Genomic DNA, 18,720 nt, shown 5'->3' with positions numbered 1-18,720 from the left:
GGCCTTCCAATGGGGTTATAGAAAAACCACATTGCCACATAGGACCTTTCCAGGGCAGCAACATGAGGATCCACGAGCACAGACAAAGGAAGGTAAACGCAACTGTGAAGGGACTCGAACCCTCAATCTTCTGATCCGAAGTCAGACGCCTTATCCGTTAGGCCACACAGTCTTGACTTGCAGACAACTAGACTTCCTGCAATGTGTGGGTAGAAAAAAGTTTCCCTAGTCCAGTGGTCCCCAACGTTTTGGGGATGCTGGGTGCCTGGGGGCAGGGCCGCTCACGCACTGCGCCTCCAAGGGCGGGGCTGCTCATGGGCCACGTGCGTGGGGGTGGGGCCAAGCATGCGCCACGTGCCCGGGGCCAGCACCGGATTGTGCCGCGACCCCGGAGCCAGCCATGCTTTCATGAGCATGTGGGAGAAGCAAGGGCTCCTACAATGTCAGGAGAGATGGGGAAATGCGGTCACCTTTCTAGACATAAAAGAGATGATATAAGAAAAGAGGTTGTGTCAGGAGTGGGATTTGAACCCACGCCTCCATTTGGAGACCAGAACACCCAAATGAGGGAAAGACAGGTCCTTGCGTCTGGCGCCTTAGACCACTCGGCCATCCTGACACCTAAGCAGAAACCTCCAATGGCAGTTTTCTTACATGTGTGAGTCTTGCCCAACAGTGTGTCCACACTGCCATGTGCTGTTGCACAAGAGAAGTGCTTTTCTCTAAAAGCAGCCATGGCAGTGTGGACGCTCTCCTGTGCAGGAAAACTCTGATGGGCATTTTAGATATTCGGCTTTCTTGAGCAAGAAACCCCTGTTGCTGGTCCACACTGCCTCCTTGTGTACGAGTTCTTGCACAAGAGGGCTTATTCCTCATGGGGAGAGCAATAACTTCTGTGCAAGAAGCCCTGTTGTCTGATGCTGCACTATACATTTACTTGCGCCAAAATGTGCCTTCAGTGTAGACGCTCTGCAAGTTTTTACACAAGAGCAGTTGCTCTAGCACAAAAAGCCTGCAGTGTAGACGTAGCCCTGCAGTGTAGACACAGTCTGAGAGACACGAGGAAAGGAAGTGGCCAGAGCCTCCCCCCAACAGGCTGGCCCTCAACAGGATGGGCACGTCTACACTGCACTCTCACCTCGAAGTGAGCTGTGCAGTGTGAGCGGGCTGCCCGGAACCCCAGGGGAAGGTCTGTGGGGAGTTTCCAAGGCAACAACAGCTACAAAGTTTCATAATCTACACTCACGTGACTGTGATTTATTCCTCCACTGGCAAGTGTCTCTGAAGGGATGAGAAATGCAGGGCCCAGGTGCAGGGAGCCGGATCACAGTCCTGGCTGAAGCCTGGCTACAGAGAGAAGAGGCCAATGCAAACAGCCCCATGGCAGTGAGGGAATCAGTACGTGGGTGGGTAAAGCTGGGGGCAGAGTTCAGCTCTAACTCACTAGGGGTGCGTCCCATAGCTCAGAATTATCAATGCGCCTATTTTGAAATAGCTTATTTTGTAATTTGGGGCTGGCTACACAGCACTTCGAAATAAATCCCCATGCAGGGACGTCGGAATAGCGAGCCTGTTATAGCTTGAAATAAGGGGCTTGCTCTTAAGACGCGTCAGTGTGATATGAGCACCACGTCCTAAACCTCCGAGCTAGCCGGCCCACACGTGTGAGTCTCACAAGTAGACTCGCAGGGATGTTGTGGGCTCTGGAACAAGGTGGGTGAGGCAGCAAAGCTTTTCACAGGCAGGGGAATTAGCTCAAGTGGTAGAGCGCTTGCTTAGCGTGCAAGAGGCAGTGGGATCAATGCCCACATTCTCCAATTACAGCTCTATCCTTTAATTTCAGTGGCCCTCTTCCTACCTCTTCTCCGAAAAGAGACAGACTCCCGAGCAATTGCCATGCTGCAAAGCAGAGAGTGGAGATATCAAACTCACCAGCCCATCAGGCTCTGGGGTGCAATGGAAAGCACGTTGGACTTCTAAGCTGTAGTGGTTAATGTGAGTCCAGCAAGACATTCAAAGATTGTGGCTTCCAGTCCCACCACAGTCACTTTAGCTGCTTCCTCATTTCCAGGATGCAGCTTTTACAGACCAGTCAATCCTTAGGCTGACACTGGGGTGGGCTGGCATCCAGGCAATTCCCAGCAGACCCCAGTGAGGGGGGAGGGAAGGGCTGGTCCTTGGGGTTAGGGCTGGGGGTTGTTCTGAAAGGACCATTTTGTCCCTCCCTGTCTCCTACTAGTGCTGAGCAACACTCAGGCTGTGACACGGCTGCCAAACATCCTGGACAGTTAATAATGAGCCAGACGGGTTTGTTGGCAGCTCAGTGTGCGGAGCCTTAGATGAAACATTTAAAGGTCCCTGGTTCAATCCCAGGCTTTGCCATGTCTCTCGGTGCAGCAGGGCCCTCTCTGCTCCCCTTGTCATGCTCGTGCCCTGTGACATCCCCTCATCAATCCTGGCAGCAGCCCATCTTTGCTTCTAAACCTCCCTCAGAGTGGCTGCTTCTGCTTCCTTGGCTAAAGTCCCTCCCCCTGTGCGTGTGGCTGGCAGGGATTGCTAGAGGGATCCATTTACATGTAGCTTCACTGAAACCCCCCTCATTGGCCCGCGCCCAGGTCAGTCCCTGTGTGTTAAAGGGCCTCAGGGAGCACAGAGCAGAGGGATCCCCTCGACACAAACACACAGTTCCAGCCCCAAGCCTCCCCCATATCCCAGATCCTGTGCCCTGACTTCTCTACCCTCCCACATCCTCACCCCTGCCCTGAGCCCCCCCCATTCTCACACACTCCCCAAATCCCTGCCTTGAGCCTCCCACACTCCACATTTTAATTTCTTACAGGTACTGTCCTATCACAACCCCTCCCCCCACTTCCTGCCTTGAGCCTCCCCCTCCCTCCTGCCCAGCCCAAGGGGTGGTGCCCAATAGAACAGGCTCTGTAAGAAATGTGTCACTTTCACCCCTGGGAGCAGCTCAGCCATGCAAAGGGGCTGCCTGGGGCAGGACATTAGCCCTGGAGGGCAGGGGTGGGTGTGGCAGTGACATCACAAAGGCCTTTTGCAGCCCCTCAGCTTATTGGCTAAAGGAGGTTGGGAGGTGATGACCTCACAGAGAGTCCATGACAATGGCCAGGTGGGACAGGCTGCAGGGCAGGGGCCATCTCAGAACCCCCCCCCCCCCCCCCCCCCCATGGCTTTGCTGCAAGGAGTCTCCTTGAGATCTGCCCTTGAGGCCTTTTTGGAGCCTTCTCCTTTCCCACGACTAACTGACCTAGAAGGTCGATGTCTCTGTGGAGAAAGGAAGAGCTTCCAAGAAGACCATTATATGTATAACAGGGGAATTAGCTCAAGTGGTAGAGCGCTCGCTTTGCATGTGAGAGGTAGTGGGATCGATACCCACATTCTCCAATGAGGGGAAAAATTTCCAATTTTTCTTTTTACCAGCAGAGCCAGCCAGGGGGCTAAGTGGCTCCAGTAGGCCCCCTCCCCCCGGCCCGGCCCCCACTTCCTACTTACTCTCACCAAAAGCCAGCCACGTTGGGGCAGAGAGCTGCTGGACACCAGCCCTCCTGGGCCGGACAGTGGCAGAAGCACTGGAGACAGGTTGCAGGTGGGGCAGAATTAGCTCCATTGGAAAAGTGCTGCCTTTGCGCATGAGAGGTAGCAGGATTCACTCCCATCTTCTCACACCTACTCACTGGTGCTCAGGGGCTGGCCCCTTTCCTGCCGCCCCACAATGCGCTTTGTGCAGGGGCCTCTGGTCTTTCTGCCAAGGCGCGTGGCTGGGAGCCAGGACTCAGGACCCTTCCTAAAATATACAAATCCCTGCCCCCCACGAGTCTCTGTTCCACTCACACGCTCTGGCTGCCACCCACATGGAGCTCAGGGGCCAGGTGGGTGACTTGCCTTGCAGCTGTGACAGCATCAGACCCCTGCCACCCGCCTGCTCAGTGTGGAGACCAAGCCCAAGGGTGGCACCTGGGATGTGAGTTACACAAAAGCCTCTTGTCTCTTGTTCCTTGTCCAGTTTCCAACATTGGCTGCAGATGGCAATTTCTGTGGGGGTGTAGCTCAGTGGTAGAGTGTTTGACTGCAGATCGAGTGGTCCTTGGTTCAAACCCAACTGCCCCCTTGGAAAATTTCCTTCTAGTGGAAATATTTTCCTTTCCAGTTCCATCACAATCTGGCTTTACATTGCTTGAGGTTCTTGACATTAATAAGAACCCTTAATGGAGAGCTACTCAACTTTGGAAGCCCAGGTGGCCACAATGATTGGCACTTAACCAGGATGGACAGGGTAGGTGTCCTGAGGTGGTGTATTCTAGAAGCTGAGAATGGGTGACGGGAGGGATCACTTAACAAATGGGTGATGGGAAGGATCACTTAATAACTGTCTGTCCTGAGGATTCCCACTGGGCAATGAGATTGGCTGCTGTTGTGAGACAGGATCCTGGGCTAGTTGGGCAACTGGCATGGCCCAGTCTGGCTGTTCTGATGTTCTGTTTGGTTTCTGTTCTTGTCCCCTCTGGGCAATGGAAAATGGACCCATGTCCTGAAGGGGACAGAAAGTGGCCTGTGAAAGGCTAGTTTAGGTAAGGAAAGAGCCTTGTTCATGTGTCCCTCATGGTCTAGTGGTTAGGATTCAGCACTTTCACTGCTGAGGCCTGGGTTCAATTCCCAGTCAGGGAAACCAGCCTCAGTTTTCACCTGACATCTGCCAAGTCATTCATCTTACCTCATTGTAACAGCAGCTGTGACCCAAGAGGTTCACTCAGGGCCCCTTTCCCACCTCTCCCTCACTGCCAAGACAGCACCTGCCATTTTCACAAGCTCTTCAGAAGGGGCAGAGCTGGTGACTCAAACTGCCCCTCCCCTCTCCCATGCAGGCAGCCCTGCAGGAAGCTCTGTGGCACACACAGCACTAGCCCAGCGCAGGGTCAGATCGGCACAAGATCCATTGGTTCAGTTTTGTTGTTGAAGGAGACAACCCAGAACTGGCTCCAGCCCCCACTCAGTAACCTGGGGAAATGACCCACCAGGCCTGGGCCCCTCAGAGAGGCAACGATTCCCCACTGGCCAGGGCAGAGCCTCCCTCTGACACAGTCATGGAGCCTTCTCCCCCTGGCCCTGCCTCCCCCTTCACTCAGCTCTCACTGCTCGGTGCTGCCAGGGAGGGGCCTCACTGCGAGAGCCGCCTGGGCAGGTTCCTGCCACAGAGACACGTCCCAGAGCAGGACGGATGCTCAGACCGACACTGAGTGTTACTCAGCGCTGGGGTGAGACAGGGAAGGAGAAAAGGGTCTAACGGTGCCTGCAGCCTTTCAGAACAGCCCCCGGCCCCACCCCAAGTACCAACCCTGCTCAGGATCCCCAAGGGCACTGACACAGATTTCCTGGCACAGGACAATCCCAGGCTTCGGTTCTGCCGGCCAGAGTTTTCCCCTCTTCTGTTTCCTGTCAGCTCCCTATAAAACACCTCACAACGGTAGATGAGGGTGAGTGGGGATAAACCCAGCTGTGCTGTAGAGCGGCTGTTAGGTGGGGAAAGAGAGGTGCTCCCTTTGCCTCCCGAGCAACTCACACATGTAAGAAAACTTTGGTTGAATACTTTTGCACAGCTGTCAGGATGGCCGAGTGGTCTAAGGCGCCAGACTCAAGGTTCTGACTTTCCCTCAGTTGGGTGTTCTGGTCTCTGAATGGAGGCGTGGGTTCAAATCCCACTCCTGACATTGCTTCATTTTTATATCTAGAGAATTGACCTCATTTCAATGACTCCCCTGACGTTGCAGGAGCCCTTGCTCAGCATTTTTCTCAGGCTGCATCTACACAGCAGCGTTCCTTGGGCATAACGGCCATTACGCTGCAATGACAATGGGAGCGTCTACACTGCAATTCCATTATTCCGACGTCTGTAACGCTCCATCCAGACCAGTGGTCTGAGGAGCCAGGAGGTTTCCAGGCTGCAGACAGACAAGCCCGCAGGCAAAGACAAAGTGGAGTCGTTGGGACTTCAGCCCAGCAGGGTCTCTGTGTGGCTCCCAGACCTTTTGTTTCCTGTTTCCAGGGGCACACATTCAGCAACACTCACAGGCCCCACAGGAGGGGGCTGGTTTGATGCTTCACCCCACGGCCCAGCAACGAGCCCCCAAACTTCGCCTGTTCTAAGAGCCCGGTTTGCTGTGTGAATTTTGTGTGGCAGGTGACATCACGCCTGGGCATCGGGATTATCTGCCAGTTCCCCTGGCCCTGGGGCTCTGCTGTCTTCACATCTGTGATGGCCGAGTGGTCAAGGTGTTGGACTAGAAATCCAATAGGGTTTCCCTGAAAAAGTTCTAAGCCTGCTCATAGCGAGGCCTGTGCTTTGGTCATTCCCCCTGCTAGTGTATCTCTTCTGCCAGGTAGTGCTGGCAGCAGCCAGGGCTGGGTTTGATGTCTAGGGGTTTTTCTTCATTCATCTCACACAAAACTGGCTTGAGCCCCCACCCAGTAGCCTGGGAAATCCCCCCCCCCCCCCCCGCGAGTACCTCGGGGAGGCGATGCTTCCCCACTTGCCAGCACAGAGTCTGAATGTAGAAAAGAAACTTTTAATGAAAGAGGGTGAGAAGTAACGTGGCATTCGCCTGGGAAAATACCACAAGCAGGGTTCAGAACCAACCCACAAATAAGTCTCGGCTCAAGTGGCTTGAGCAGTGTCCTTTGCCAGCAATGTAAGTCCAGCAATGTACGTGTCCCATTCACATGCCCAAACTCTCTCTGTACCCCACTCACAGTTGCTGCCCTTGCTCAGGGCAGATAAGAGCTTAGGCATGATTTTCAGAGTTCACCTCCCACTCTTGGAGGGAGTGGGCATAGGAGGCATCTCACCCTCTCCGTTGGCCACCCGCCACTGCTCCTACTGGCTTGCCGCCAGCTACTCCCACCAGCTACCCTGCTGGCCACCTGCCACTGTTCCTACTGGCCACCCACCAACTACCTGCTCTTGCCCCTACCGTTCACCCTGCTGGCTGCTTGCTCCTGCCAGCTGCTGCTTCTACGATCGGGATCGGTCTGGCTCTGGGCTAAACCCAGTGATTTCTGCTCTTTGTCAGTTTCCTTGGTGATTTCAGCTCTTGGCCCCCCACTAGGCTGGACAAGATTCCAGCCCCCACTGGAATAATATTTCAAAATAACAAAGAGATTCCTTAAGGAGTCTGTTCTAGGTCTATCCTTAGAATGGGTAGTGGGGGAGGGAGAGACAGAATGAACCCGTCTCATAGCTCATGGCTGGAGGACATGTGGCCTGCTGGTTCACGCTTGTTCCCCCCACACCCAGAGTCCACTCCACTTGAGTCTGGAAGGGGAAGGCTCGTCCATCCCAGACTTTTTTCAATGACAGTGTCTCTCCTGCAAGCACTGGTGTCATATTTTACAATTCCTATAGTTAGAGATAAAATGGTTTGTGACCCCACAACAGACAAATTAGTTACAATACTCCACATTCCATTCTCACAACTGATCCTCCATCAGGCCTATAGCACTGGCTGAACTGGATTTACATAGCCACAGCCCGGATTCCTTTCCCAGCCCAGCATGAGCTGTATTTACACATCAGTAGTTGAATATCTTGCAGGGCTAAACAACTGAAGGGGTGTGCCCACACCTAGGACTGCTCTCCCCTTTCAGCTGGCTGTATTGGAAGCAGTGGTTGAGACTCTGTTTACTTCTGCAGTGCAGACATACCCTGAGCGAGTGGGGGTGATACAGGGGGAGCAGCTCAAACAGGCCAAAGGGTTGGCCAGGAGCAGGACATGAGCCCTGCAAGGCAGCAGTGACATCATAAGCACCATGTGCAGCACCTCAGCTCATTGGTTAGGAGGCAGTGACCTCACAGAGGGTCCAAGACAACAGCCAGGTGGGACAGGGGCAATCTGAGAATACACACTACAGAGTGTTTGAGCTGCTCCCCATGAAAAGCGGTGAGAGGGAGCCCTTGGGGGTGGGATCCACTTGTGCCTGTTGTTCAGGGTTAAATAAGATCTCCCCCAGGAGGTTGCCTGTTCCCTTCCCACCTTCAATTGGCTGGGAATCAAATCAAGCAAGGGGCAGCAAACGCCAGGCACTGTCATGGTCTGGGCCACAGATAAAGACCCTCTTGGAGCTGTGTTCCAAGGAGGAGTCTCTGCAGGCCCTGCAGTCCATGCGGAGGAATGTGGACATTTATGCCGAATGGCCAATGGTCTTACAAAGAAAGGCCACCTCCCTCCTACCCCCGCATCCTAGACCAAGTCAGAGCCAAGGTCAAGGAATTGCGGCAGGGGGATGTGAGGGAAGCTCACTGTGAAATCAGACGAGAGACGGACACTGTCAGTAAACACTCATATTGGAAACGCTCCTCTGGATGCTGGGCCCACCAGAGCTGTGTGCTGCTGCCATCTGCCTGCTCCGTGGACATCTTCCCATTGCAGAGCGAGCGCCGAGCCAGACTGTGACTAGACAGCCCGTCTCTGGGCACCCAGGGGCTACATCTACACTGCAGGCATCTTGCTCAAGAATGGCCGTTCTTGTGCATAAACTTGAGAAGCATCTACACTGCACACAAGTTCTTGAGCAACTAAATTTACAGCAAAACGTGCGAAAACAGGGCTTCTTGGGCAAGAGTTAGTCCTCTCCCCATGAGGAATAAATCCTCTTGTGCAAGAGCTCTTGCACAAGAAGGTAGTATGAACGGGCAACAGTTTTTTTGTGTGCAAGAAACCCCTATGGCTAAAATGGCCATCAGAGCTTTCTTGCACAAGAGAGCGTGAACACTGCCTCGGACATTCTTGCCCAAAAGCACATGGCAGTATGGACGTGCTCTTGCACAAGACGCTTTGCACAAGAACTCTTGCACAACACAGTTCTTGATCAAGAAGTCTGCGGGGTACATGTATCCAGGGGTTGTTTGGGTTTCTTATCAGCACTGAGCTTTGTACAACAGCCCAGGGAACATTGTGAAAAGCCAAAACCTTCCAGCCCTGGGTGTCCCCGGCCAGCCAGCAAGTGGCACAAAGGTTCCTGGTAGTGCTGGCTTGGGGTAGGTTGAAACAAGCCCACACAATTCAGCTGAGGTGGCCCAGTGGTTAAAGGGATGGACTGTTAATCCCTTGTTCTCTGCAGGCATGGGTTCAAATCCCATCCTCATTGGATGTTTGCAGCCCTTCCTCTTGCTTCTCTCAGATCTCTCTTCAGTTTAGTGCCAGCTCCTCCTGTACCCCTGCCTGCCCCAGCCCCTCCCACTGCAGCCTGGGGAAAGGGGAAATCTCCACAGAGACACTCCCAGATGGGACCCTTAATCCCTTCTGCCCTCAAGGGGAAACCTCACAAAGGAGATTCCAGGCAGCCAGGCCATGGGGGTCTCTGAGATTCCTGCAGCCTGTCCCACCTGGCTGTTGCCATGGTCCCTCTGTGAGGTCACTGCCTCCCAGCCAATGAGCTGAGGTCATGTAAAAGTTCCTTGTGATGTCACTGCTGCCTTGCAGGCTCATGTCTTGCCCCCAGCCAGCCCCTTGGCATGTGTGAGCTGCTCCCCCTCAGCCCCCGTCACTCAGGGCTGGTTCTGGGGCTCACACAGGGAACATCAGAGACGGCTCAGGGGGCCACATGGCCCCAGGGTCACCTTTTAAATGTCAGGGCAAGCCAGGATCTATCCCGTCCCTTCCCCAACACCCCACCCCTTTGCTGAGCCCCTGCCCTCCCCAAACCTTTCCATGGACTCTTGGTTACTAATGGACACTCACCACTAATGACATAATCACACCCCAGACATTTTGCTAGGGCTGCAGCTGGGGAGAAAAGTTTAATTTAAATCATTAAATGATTCAGCGTTTGAACTGTCTCATGTTAGTTGATCAAACTTCATTTTAAATAAAGGAAAAACATTATGGCCAGCACAAAAGGTTTCGGTGCCACATCCCTACAGACTCTGGAACAAAGAAGACACATGAGAAGAACCTGGCCTTAGCAGAAAGCAGTCAAGGTGGTTACCTTGGGTCCCTGTCTTCAGAGACCTGCACTTTAATTGACAAAAGGATTGTGGGGAGGAGCTGCCAATCACAATTTTTGGGCTGCGCATGTTCTGTCCACACACAAAAGTTCTTTTGGAACAATGGCCGTTATTCCACAATAACAATGCAAGAGTCTACACAGCAATTCCGTTATTTTGAAATAATTCTGAAGTAACAGACGGCTTATTCCGACTTCTGCAAACCTCATTCTAAGAAGAATAACACCTGTTCCAAATTAGCTATTTCAAAATAAGGCCCGTGTAGCTGCACCACTGCTGCTAGTTTGAACTAGCCCCTCCCCGGGGCCATTCTGAGTTATTCTTCCCAGGGCTCTAAATCGAGACAGCTCATCCACACTGGGGAGCCTGCCTCGGACTATTCTGAGGTTTCCTTGCAGTGTAGACGTGCTAGTTCGAAATAAGCTATTTTGGAATCACTATTCAGGACTTAGAAACCTGCAATGTGAGTTCAAATCTCAATGGGACCTCCTGGGGTGTGCTTGTTGGTGTGAGGTTTTTCACACTGCAAGCTTTTTGCACAAAATGGCCGCTCTTGTGCAAAAACTAGTGGAGTGTTTACCCTGCATGTGCATTCTTGCACAAGAAAATATATAGTAAACCATTAGAAAAGATGGCTTCTTGCACAAGAGTTATTCCTCTCCCCATAACGAATAAGCCCTCTTGCACAAGAAGGCAGTGTGCACAGGCAAGAGGGATTTCTTGTGCCAGAAACCCCTATGGCTAGAGCTTTCTTACACAAGAGAGTGTCCACAATTCTCTTTATAAGGAGATAAACCATCTCATAGAGCTTGAATGAGCCTTGAGAGGTCAGGTAGTTCTGTCCTTGCGCTAATGGAAGCTCCAAGAACCATCCTTGACAGATATGCCCCAGATACCTAAATGGTGACTTCAAGGATTAAACTCATAACCCTGGGCTTAGCAAACTAACATTCAAATAACTGAGCTATCCTGCCTTGCTTTTAGGGCTAAAGCACACGGCCGTGTGGATGAGCTCTTGCACAAGAACTCTTGCCCAAAACCGTTCTTGGTCAAGAAGCCTGCAGTGTAGACGGAGCCTAAAGTTTTTCATATTTTTTTGTTTTAAAAATAGTTCAAACAATTGTTCAATGGGCCCCAGGCCTGGAATTGTGCTGCAGCTGCCTCCCTTGCTATGGTCGCTGGCTCCATGTGCACTGGCCTTCTGTCTGGGTGCTGGCAGGGGGCTGAGAGGTGGTGGGTACCGATGGGTAACAGGTGCCAAGGCGCATACAGTGACGCCAGCGTCTGCATCTCTGCAAGTGACCTCACTGTGCACACCTCAGCTTTTAGGAAACACTCTCCTCCTGTCTGCGCCTAACACCAGTGTCACTGTCTGCTCCTGAGGGGTCCTGTCTGGGGGGAAATGGCAATTCCAGGGGACACTTGCCCAGTGTTGAAACATCTCACAGGTAACATGACAAAGAGGAACCCAAAGAGACTCTACACCTACCAGGAAACATCACAACTGTCAACCCAGGTGGGACTTGAATCCACAATCCCTGGTTTAAGAAACCATTGCTTTGTCCATTAAGCTACTGGGGCACACTAAAGAGAACAGAGACAGAAATTCCCTCTTCCAAATGCACATTCCTCAATTTTTAGGTGCCAGATTCAAGCCGTTGGAAGGAGCCAGAAACACAGGAAGGGCTGATCACACCCCTCTGAAAACCAGCTCTCAGGAGGCACCTCCAGCTGCCCCCAGAGTGTGAAACTCAGCACCTTGACATCTCATCTCCCTCCCAAAGCCAGGGGCTTGTTCCCACAGCCGCAGCCTCAGCAGGGAGCCGTGCTGGCACTCACTGCTCCTGGGGAAGGGAGTGGGTCCCACAGGGTCTGGGGCTGGTGGGGAATGGGCAGTTGTCACTGAAGGGGAAGGATAAAACGCAGCCACGTTGCTGAGGGCAGGGAGAGCGGCTGGGGCTGGGCTGGTGGTGCCGTGGGATATCCCTGGGGGAGCTCTGCAATGTGACCCTGGCTCCCAAGGCAGCAAGTGTAGAATCCCCCTTGGCGAGTGCAGGAGGCTCCGACCGGCCTGGTTTAAATCCGTCTGACGGGCTGGACGACCCCGATGCTGGAGTGTCAGAGCCCCTATCAACCAGTCTGTGTTTGTCCCCTCCCTCACCAGGCAGGGCAGGGCCCACGCTTCCAGCAGGGAGTTACAGGCACGTCTCTCGCACCCAGAGCACTGGGACGACCATGGAGAAGGACTCACTGGCCCATGTGTGGTACCCAGGGACTTAGAGTGGGAGTCAGAGCCCTGCCTGGCCAGTGCTAGTCATCTCTGCACCCGCTCCAGGTTTCTGGTTTCCTTCTCCCTAACCAGCCTCTCCTGAACCAGCAGTTCCATGGGTGGCCAGGGGAGGCCTCTTCTGTGTCCCAGAAGGACATAGGAAAATGTGAGCAAAGGCCACAGCAAGGCACCACTGGGAGTTGAACCCAGGATTGCCTGTTTACAAGACAGGTGCTTTAGCCAGCTAAGCCATGGTGCCCTCTGCAGGCCAGTACCTAAAACTGCTCTATTCTATGGTCCCAAACAACACCTTTGACTCCCAAAGTGCAGCCAATCCCCATTTCCCTCCAGCCCTGGTGGTGTCTGGCTCCCTGGGCACAGAAGGCTACAGCTCAGTGGGCAGAGGCTCTAACATGCACATCTCCCTCACCCCCTGGGACTGTGGAGTTGGCCTTGAGATTTAGAATTGCTGGGGGAAGGGAAAAGTGCAGCAAACACTAATCGTCTGGACTGTAAGCACTTGGGTCTCACAGTTTGGGTTGGAGACCCCAGGTGGGGGCCTGGCCTCCTTGGGTCTGTCCCTTCCTGAGGGCACAGAATTAAGGGAGAATTCCTTTGTCCTATAGCAATCCGAATTGGCCAACGAGCAAGTCACAAATTTTTTGTTCACATATAAGTACAGGAGAATGGTCTCTTACAGTAATGATGGCCAAGTGGTTAAGGAGTTGGCTTAAAAATCCAAAAGCTCTTCCCTGTGCAGGGTTGAATCTTGCTCACACTGAGGCCTGTGTTTTGGTCACACTCCTAACAAGGGCAAAAAGCTTGACTGCCAGCTGTTTGCACATCTGGACCCAGAAATATCCTGAGCCTTGGTTCTGTCGGCCAGTTTCTTTTCAGCTCACTGCAAACTGCCTCCCAGCTGTAGGTGAGGCTGAGTGTGCATGAAACCAGCGGTGCCTGACCAATGTGTCTGCTTTTCCTACCATCCCTCCATCTGTTCCTGGAGTCGGCTTCCTTCAGTTGAACTTTGCCTTGTCCCCACAGCAGGAAGCCAAAGGGAGCAAAGAGCAGAAGTGCAGGATGCTGGTGGGTGCCCTCTGGGTTTGATTTAGTGAGTCTTAGTTAGACTGGCTGAATCAAGTTCCAGAAGATTGATCACGGCAATTCCTCTCCAGCTGGACGTGGTTCTTGTTCTTCTGTACAGAACAGCCAATGGGCATTCAGATCTCAGCCTTGCTCAGTTGATGGGAATAGAAACCAGACACCCAGCAGGTTTGAACTGGTTTCAGCTGAGGGACCCGTCTGCCTGGTTTACGTGCATTGGCACAAGAACACACGAGGGGTTTGCTGACATTTTAAGAATCCCTGTACAATAGAAATCCATGATTGACACACCTGGGTTCAAATGTTTCACTTAGGATAATCAACTTTTTCAGGGGGCACTTGAGATTGAACCAAGACCTCTACAATCGGCACTCAAACACTACCACTGAGTACACCTGACAGTGGTTGTACTTTTCAGCCCAGTGTTGGGAACTTAGCACCTGGCAGCACTGGTGCCTGCAGGAGCAGATTGTCATCCTGAAGCGGGAAGACCAGGAACTCCCCCCAATACTTCTCTAGACCCTTTGCTCCCAACACAGGGTGGGGGGCCTGTGCGCCTCTGGAGGAGTGACCCACATCATATCCCCAGCATTTCTGCCCTTCATGGATGGACCTTTGGTGGAGGCCCAGACGCTCCATCCTCTCACTCAACTCCTATCACACACTGGAGCAGGGCAGCCCCCAATGGTAGGGCTGAGCCATGGGGTGCTGGGCAAGGGGCAGAGGCTGCAGGAGCTGAGAGTTTCCCTAGAGCCCAGGGACCCATAACGAGGCATCCACTTCTGGTCTTTGCCTAATAGCCAAGAAGTTCTGCTTTACCGAAACAACACAGGCACCCTCTCACCTCTGGCTAGCCTCATGGCAGATGTAGGATTTTCCCAGAAACTTTGCAGGCAGGCATTGGTGGTATAGTGGTGAGCATAGCTGCCTTCCAAGCAGTTGACCTGGGTTCAATTCCCAGCCAATGCAATGTAAAGAGGGAGCATCAAAGCTCCTTGTTGAGCTTTTATTTGAACCCTGAAAAAACAGGCACGAATGGGTCCTGCAGCTGTGGGCTGCCTCTCACCCCTCTTCATCCTCTCCGAGAGCGTGCACAGTAATGCGATTCCTCCCTCACGTACCCCTGCAGCAATTCCTTGACCTTGGCTCTGACTTGGTAGGATGCGGGGGTAGGAGGGAGGTGACCTTTCTTTGCTAGACCATTGGCCATTTGGCCAAAAATGTCCACATTCCTCCGCATGGACTGCAGGGCCTGCAGAAACTCCTCCTGGGACCACAGCTCCAAGAGCGTCTGTATCTGTGGCCCAGACAATGACAGTGCCTGGCGTTTGCTGCCCCTTGCTTGATTTGATTCCCAGCCAATGCAAGGTGGGAAGGGAACAGACGATCTCCTGGGGGAGATCTTATTTAACCCTGAGCAACAGGCACAAGTGGGTCCCACAGCCAAAGGCTCCCTTTCACCGCTTTTCGTGGGGAGCAGCTCAAACAAAACTAATTTGGCTGTTGTGGGGTCTGCATGGGGCTTGTACCCGTAACCTGGGCATTATTAGCATCAAGCTCTAAACAGCTGAGCCAGCAGGCCCAAAGGTGGACCCACAACAGAGGGAAGAGAAGAGTTTCCCTGCTATTGGGGAAAGCAGGCCAGGCCAAGGCCCTTTTAGCCCCTGGGTCTGTGCAGGCTGGAGCCTCCTCTTACCAGTTTTCTGGCCTATTTCCTGAAAAGCTCACAGTCTTGTGCCTATTTCTGTTTCCCTGTCCATAGCAGGCAGCTAAAGGAGGGAGACAGGGGTAGAACAGTCACCACAACAAACATATCTGTGGCCAGCACAGGGCTTGAACCCAAGACCTTGGTATTACTAGCTTCATGCACTAACCAACTTTACTAGCCAGCCAACCCAAACACAGCTCACAAATAGCCCTTTTAGAAAGGCGTGTCCGGCAGCTGAAGGGATGTCTCTGCAGCTGCCAATGGCTCTTCTCTGACAGGGCCACAAGCGACTCACTGTGACGTGGGCTGGCTAGTCCAGCTGGTTTGACATTTGGTCAAGGTGGCTGCTGGCTGTCATGGGGCACTGAGACCCAGGGCAAAGAGGCAGCTGGAATCTCTTGCTATCAGCATCTTACCTCCCAGCTTCTTCCCTGTCAGCAGCAGCCACAGCCCTTTCAGGCCCTGGGTCAGCCCAGCAGTTCCATGAGTGGCCAGGGGAGGCCTCTTCTGTGTCCCAGAAAGACCTGGGAAAATGTGAGCAAAGGAAGCAACAAGGCACCACTGGGAGTTGAACCCAGGCTCTTCTGTTTAAAAGGAGCAAGCTAAGCCATGGTGCCCCCCTCAAGCTGTTGGGTGAAACTCCTCTGTGGTCCCAGACAACACCTTTGACTCCCAAAGTGCAGCAATTTCCTTCCAGCCCTGGCTGTGTCTGCGGATGAGCTGCACAAAGGAAGATACAAGATCCCTGGGGGGGGGGTCTTTGCCGGATGAACATACCTGAGGAAAGAAGCTGGAAGCGCAACAGACACACAAAAGGGGACGAGGGACAGTTTGAGTCGCACACAAGGCTGGTGGCGCAGCTCAGCCAGGGACCTTATCCACTCACAGAGCTTCACAGCTTCTCCACGCCCTGAACCCCACCAGGCAAACTGCCCCATGGTCCTTGCCCGCACCATGCTCAGGGCCTGGGGTTTTTCTGTCCTTTTGCCAGACCAAATAACTAACCACCCCACTGCTCTGGAGTCTCTGCCTCTCATGGGCCTTCTCATCCTCAGGTCCACTTTGTCTCCAGACAGACCCTGCTCTGCCACATGCTGTCACTCCTGGGCCTTCTAGAGCAAATGTGCCTCTTCATTCTGACTTTGAATACCTGGGCTTTTAGCACTAACATCTGCATCTTACACCCAGCATTTGCTAGTGCAGGGTCTGAACAACTTCTGCAGAGAGGGAGAGAGCAACTGTGGAGCATCTGTGCTAATTGTTTCAGAGAGCAAAGGAATATAAACTCTTTGCCAGTGAGAGAAACTGTCACCCCAGATGGGACTTGAACCCACAATCCCTGGCTTAGGAGGCTAGTGCCTTGTCCATTAGGCCACTGGGGCACACAGAAAAGACTGCCAGGGAAAGAAATTCTCCCTTCTAAATGTCCCTTCTTCAACTTTTAGCTCCTGATTAAGCCCCTTTGAAGAAGCCAGATACACAGGAAGGGCTGATCACACCCCTCTGAAAATCAGCTTTCCATGGGTATCTGTAGCTGGCTCCGAGTCATGGGCCTTGATGTCTCGTCTCCCTCCCGAAACCAGGGAAGTGTCTCCCACCGCTGCAGCCTCCTGAGGCTCTATGGCCCTGTCTGTACAGCCGGGACAGCAACACTCACAGCCCCACAGGAGGGCCCCTGGCCTAGCAATGTGGCCCCCTGAGCAGCCTCTGATGTTCGCTGCTTCAGCCCCAGAACCAGCCCTGAGTGAGGGGGAGCAGCTCAAACACACCAAGGGGCTGGCCAGGGGCAGGACATGAGCCTGCAAGGTAGCAGTGACATCACAAGGAACTTTTACAGCACCTCAGCTTATTGGCTGGGAGGCAGTGACCTCACAGAGCATCCTTGGCAACAGCGAGGCAGGACGGGAAATTTCAGAGACCCCCATGGCCTGGCTGCCTGAAATCTCCTTTGTGAGGTTTTCCCTTGAACTCTATGATTATTCTCTTCACTTTCCTATTGTTTGTCTGTGTGATCGCTGTCTGGATCGCAACTGTTTCTGTCTGCTGTATAATTAATTTTGCTGGGGGAAAATCAACAAAGGTGGTGGAGTGTGATTGGTTAGGTAAATCATAATAGTATGTTAGCTTTGGTTAGTAAAATCATATTAAAATAATTGGTTGAGTAGGACTCAATTTTCACTATATAAACTGGGGTCCAAGGAGACCAGGGAGAAGAAGGAAAAGGGGAAACGAGAAGAGGAAGAAGGAGGGAAAGGAAGGAAGAAGACCAAGAAGGAGGAGGGAGACCTGGAAGCAGAACTCACCTCCAAGGCAGCCTCAGACCAGAACAGCCAGGACTCCTCTGCATGACCGGTGAAATGGTTTGCTGAGTAAATTCTGTGGGTCAGGTGACGTCAGGCCTGGGCACTGAGATTATTTATGAGTTTCCCTGGCCTGCTGTTACTTAGAGCTGTGATTGCCGAGTGGTTGAGGCGTTGGCCTTAAGATCCAATAGTGTTTTCCTGTGCAGGTTCAAATCCTGGTCACAGCAACACCTGCAGAAGGCAACAAAGGCTACAAAAGCAGGAAAGAACATGGGTTGCAGGGTCCTGCCTAACAACAGGAAAACCAGTCTGGCTTTCAGCAGAGCCACCTCCCCATGGACACAGCCAGGGGACCAAGTGCCTCCAGTGGCCCCTCCACCTCCCCAAAAGCCGGCCCTGGTTGGGGAGAAAGATGCTGGGCCCAGCGGCCTCCCTTCACCTGACACAGGCAGAAGTGATGGAGACAGGCCCAGGGGTGTGTGGGCTGCAAAAGCCTCTTGTTCCCTTCTCAACTCGGAACAGTGCAAACTTTGGGGAGTGTAGCTCAGTGATAGACTACAAATTATATGAGCGTTACTTTGAATCCAACTGACCATTCAATGGAAAAATTTATCTCTCCAATTCCATTACATTCTAGGTTTCTATTTTTTTGGATTCTATAAATGAATACGACCCCTTACTGCTGTCCTGTGCCAATGCCCATAAACCAGGCAAACCCGTCCCTCAGCTGGAGCCAGCTCAAACCCGCTGTGTGTCTGGTTTCTGTTTCCATCCATTCAACAAGGGTGTGATTTGGAAGCCCAATGGCAGGTCCCTGGTCTCCACGGGCTGTGCTGTGCAGAAGAACAAGAACCACACCCAGCTGGGGAGGAACGGCCTAGTGTGTATTGCAATTGGTGGAGGAGGTGCCCAAATCTACCGGAGATGGGCAGGAGCCTGTTACAAACACACACTAAACACCGTTATCAGACTACCCGTGCACATTCCTACCTTCCCTTGTGCACACAACATACATGGGGCTCTAATTACTGGCCACCTGCCTTTCACACAGATCATTGATCCTTGTGACTTTCAGGTACGTTCATACGGCAGCTGTTTAAACATAATGTGCTTCTATTGCATGATCAGCACCAGAATCTCCGGCTATGGCTACCCTACAAATTTTCTCAGCAAACAAGGTGCTACCGAGGGTCTCATTTGCATGAGTCATGATCTTATTTGCATATTTTCTGGCAAACTGATTTTGTGCTGGAGTTGCTGTGCAAAAACAAGCAGTGTGGAAGTTTTCTTTTTGTGCAAAACCCGCTCAGCCCTGGAG

General features: G+C 52.8%; 10 non-coding genes across 10 annotated transcripts; 6 read left to right on the top strand and 4 right to left on the bottom strand.

Annotated features, from left to right (window-relative positions):
* Window positions 1-99: 99 nt before the first annotated feature.
* TRNAR-UCG (transfer RNA arginine (anticodon UCG)) lies at window positions 100-172 on the bottom strand. The gene has a single exon. It is a non-coding gene; the product is annotated as a tRNA-Arg (tRNA).
* A 338-nt stretch (window positions 173-510) lies between these two features.
* TRNAL-CAA (transfer RNA leucine (anticodon CAA)) lies at window positions 511-619 on the bottom strand. Its single transcript has 2 exons — window positions 582-619; window positions 511-556 (listed from the first exon to the last, which is right to left on the bottom strand). It is a non-coding gene; the product is annotated as a tRNA-Leu (tRNA).
* Window positions 620-1,744: 1,125 nt separating this feature from the next.
* On the top strand, window positions 1,745-1,817 carry TRNAA-AGC (transfer RNA alanine (anticodon AGC)). Its single transcript has one exon. It is a non-coding gene; the product is annotated as a tRNA-Ala (tRNA).
* Window positions 1,818-3,332: 1,515 nt separating this feature from the next.
* TRNAA-UGC (transfer RNA alanine (anticodon UGC)) lies at window positions 3,333-3,405 on the top strand. The gene has a single exon. It is a non-coding gene; the product is annotated as a tRNA-Ala (tRNA).
* A 652-nt stretch (window positions 3,406-4,057) lies between these two features.
* On the top strand, window positions 4,058-4,129 carry TRNAC-GCA (transfer RNA cysteine (anticodon GCA)). Its single transcript has one exon. It is a non-coding gene; the product is annotated as a tRNA-Cys (tRNA).
* A 485-nt stretch (window positions 4,130-4,614) lies between these two features.
* TRNAE-UUC (transfer RNA glutamic acid (anticodon UUC)) lies at window positions 4,615-4,686 on the top strand. The gene has a single exon. It is a non-coding gene; the product is annotated as a tRNA-Glu (tRNA).
* A 931-nt stretch (window positions 4,687-5,617) lies between these two features.
* TRNAL-CAA (transfer RNA leucine (anticodon CAA)) lies at window positions 5,618-5,726 on the top strand. Its single transcript has 2 exons — window positions 5,618-5,655; window positions 5,681-5,726. It is a non-coding gene; the product is annotated as a tRNA-Leu (tRNA).
* A 6,746-nt stretch (window positions 5,727-12,472) lies between these two features.
* TRNAT-UGU (transfer RNA threonine (anticodon UGU)) lies at window positions 12,473-12,546 on the bottom strand. Its single transcript has one exon. It is a non-coding gene; the product is annotated as a tRNA-Thr (tRNA).
* A 1,742-nt stretch (window positions 12,547-14,288) lies between these two features.
* On the top strand, window positions 14,289-14,360 carry TRNAG-UCC (transfer RNA glycine (anticodon UCC)). Its single transcript has one exon. It is a non-coding gene; the product is annotated as a tRNA-Gly (tRNA).
* Window positions 14,361-16,408: 2,048 nt separating this feature from the next.
* Window positions 16,409-16,481, bottom strand: TRNAR-CCU (transfer RNA arginine (anticodon CCU)). The gene has a single exon. It is a non-coding gene; the product is annotated as a tRNA-Arg (tRNA).
* Between the last annotated feature and the right edge of the window lie 2,239 nt (window positions 16,482-18,720).

The sequence above is a fragment of the Pelodiscus sinensis genome, chromosome 31, assembly GCF_049634645.1.
Source record: "Pelodiscus sinensis isolate JC-2024 chromosome 31, ASM4963464v1, whole genome shotgun sequence".
Lineage (NCBI taxonomy): Eukaryota > Metazoa > Chordata > Testudines > Trionychidae > Pelodiscus > Pelodiscus sinensis.
The sequence above is the reverse complement of the archived record's forward strand: the minus strand, read 5'-3'. Positions and strand labels throughout refer to the sequence as shown.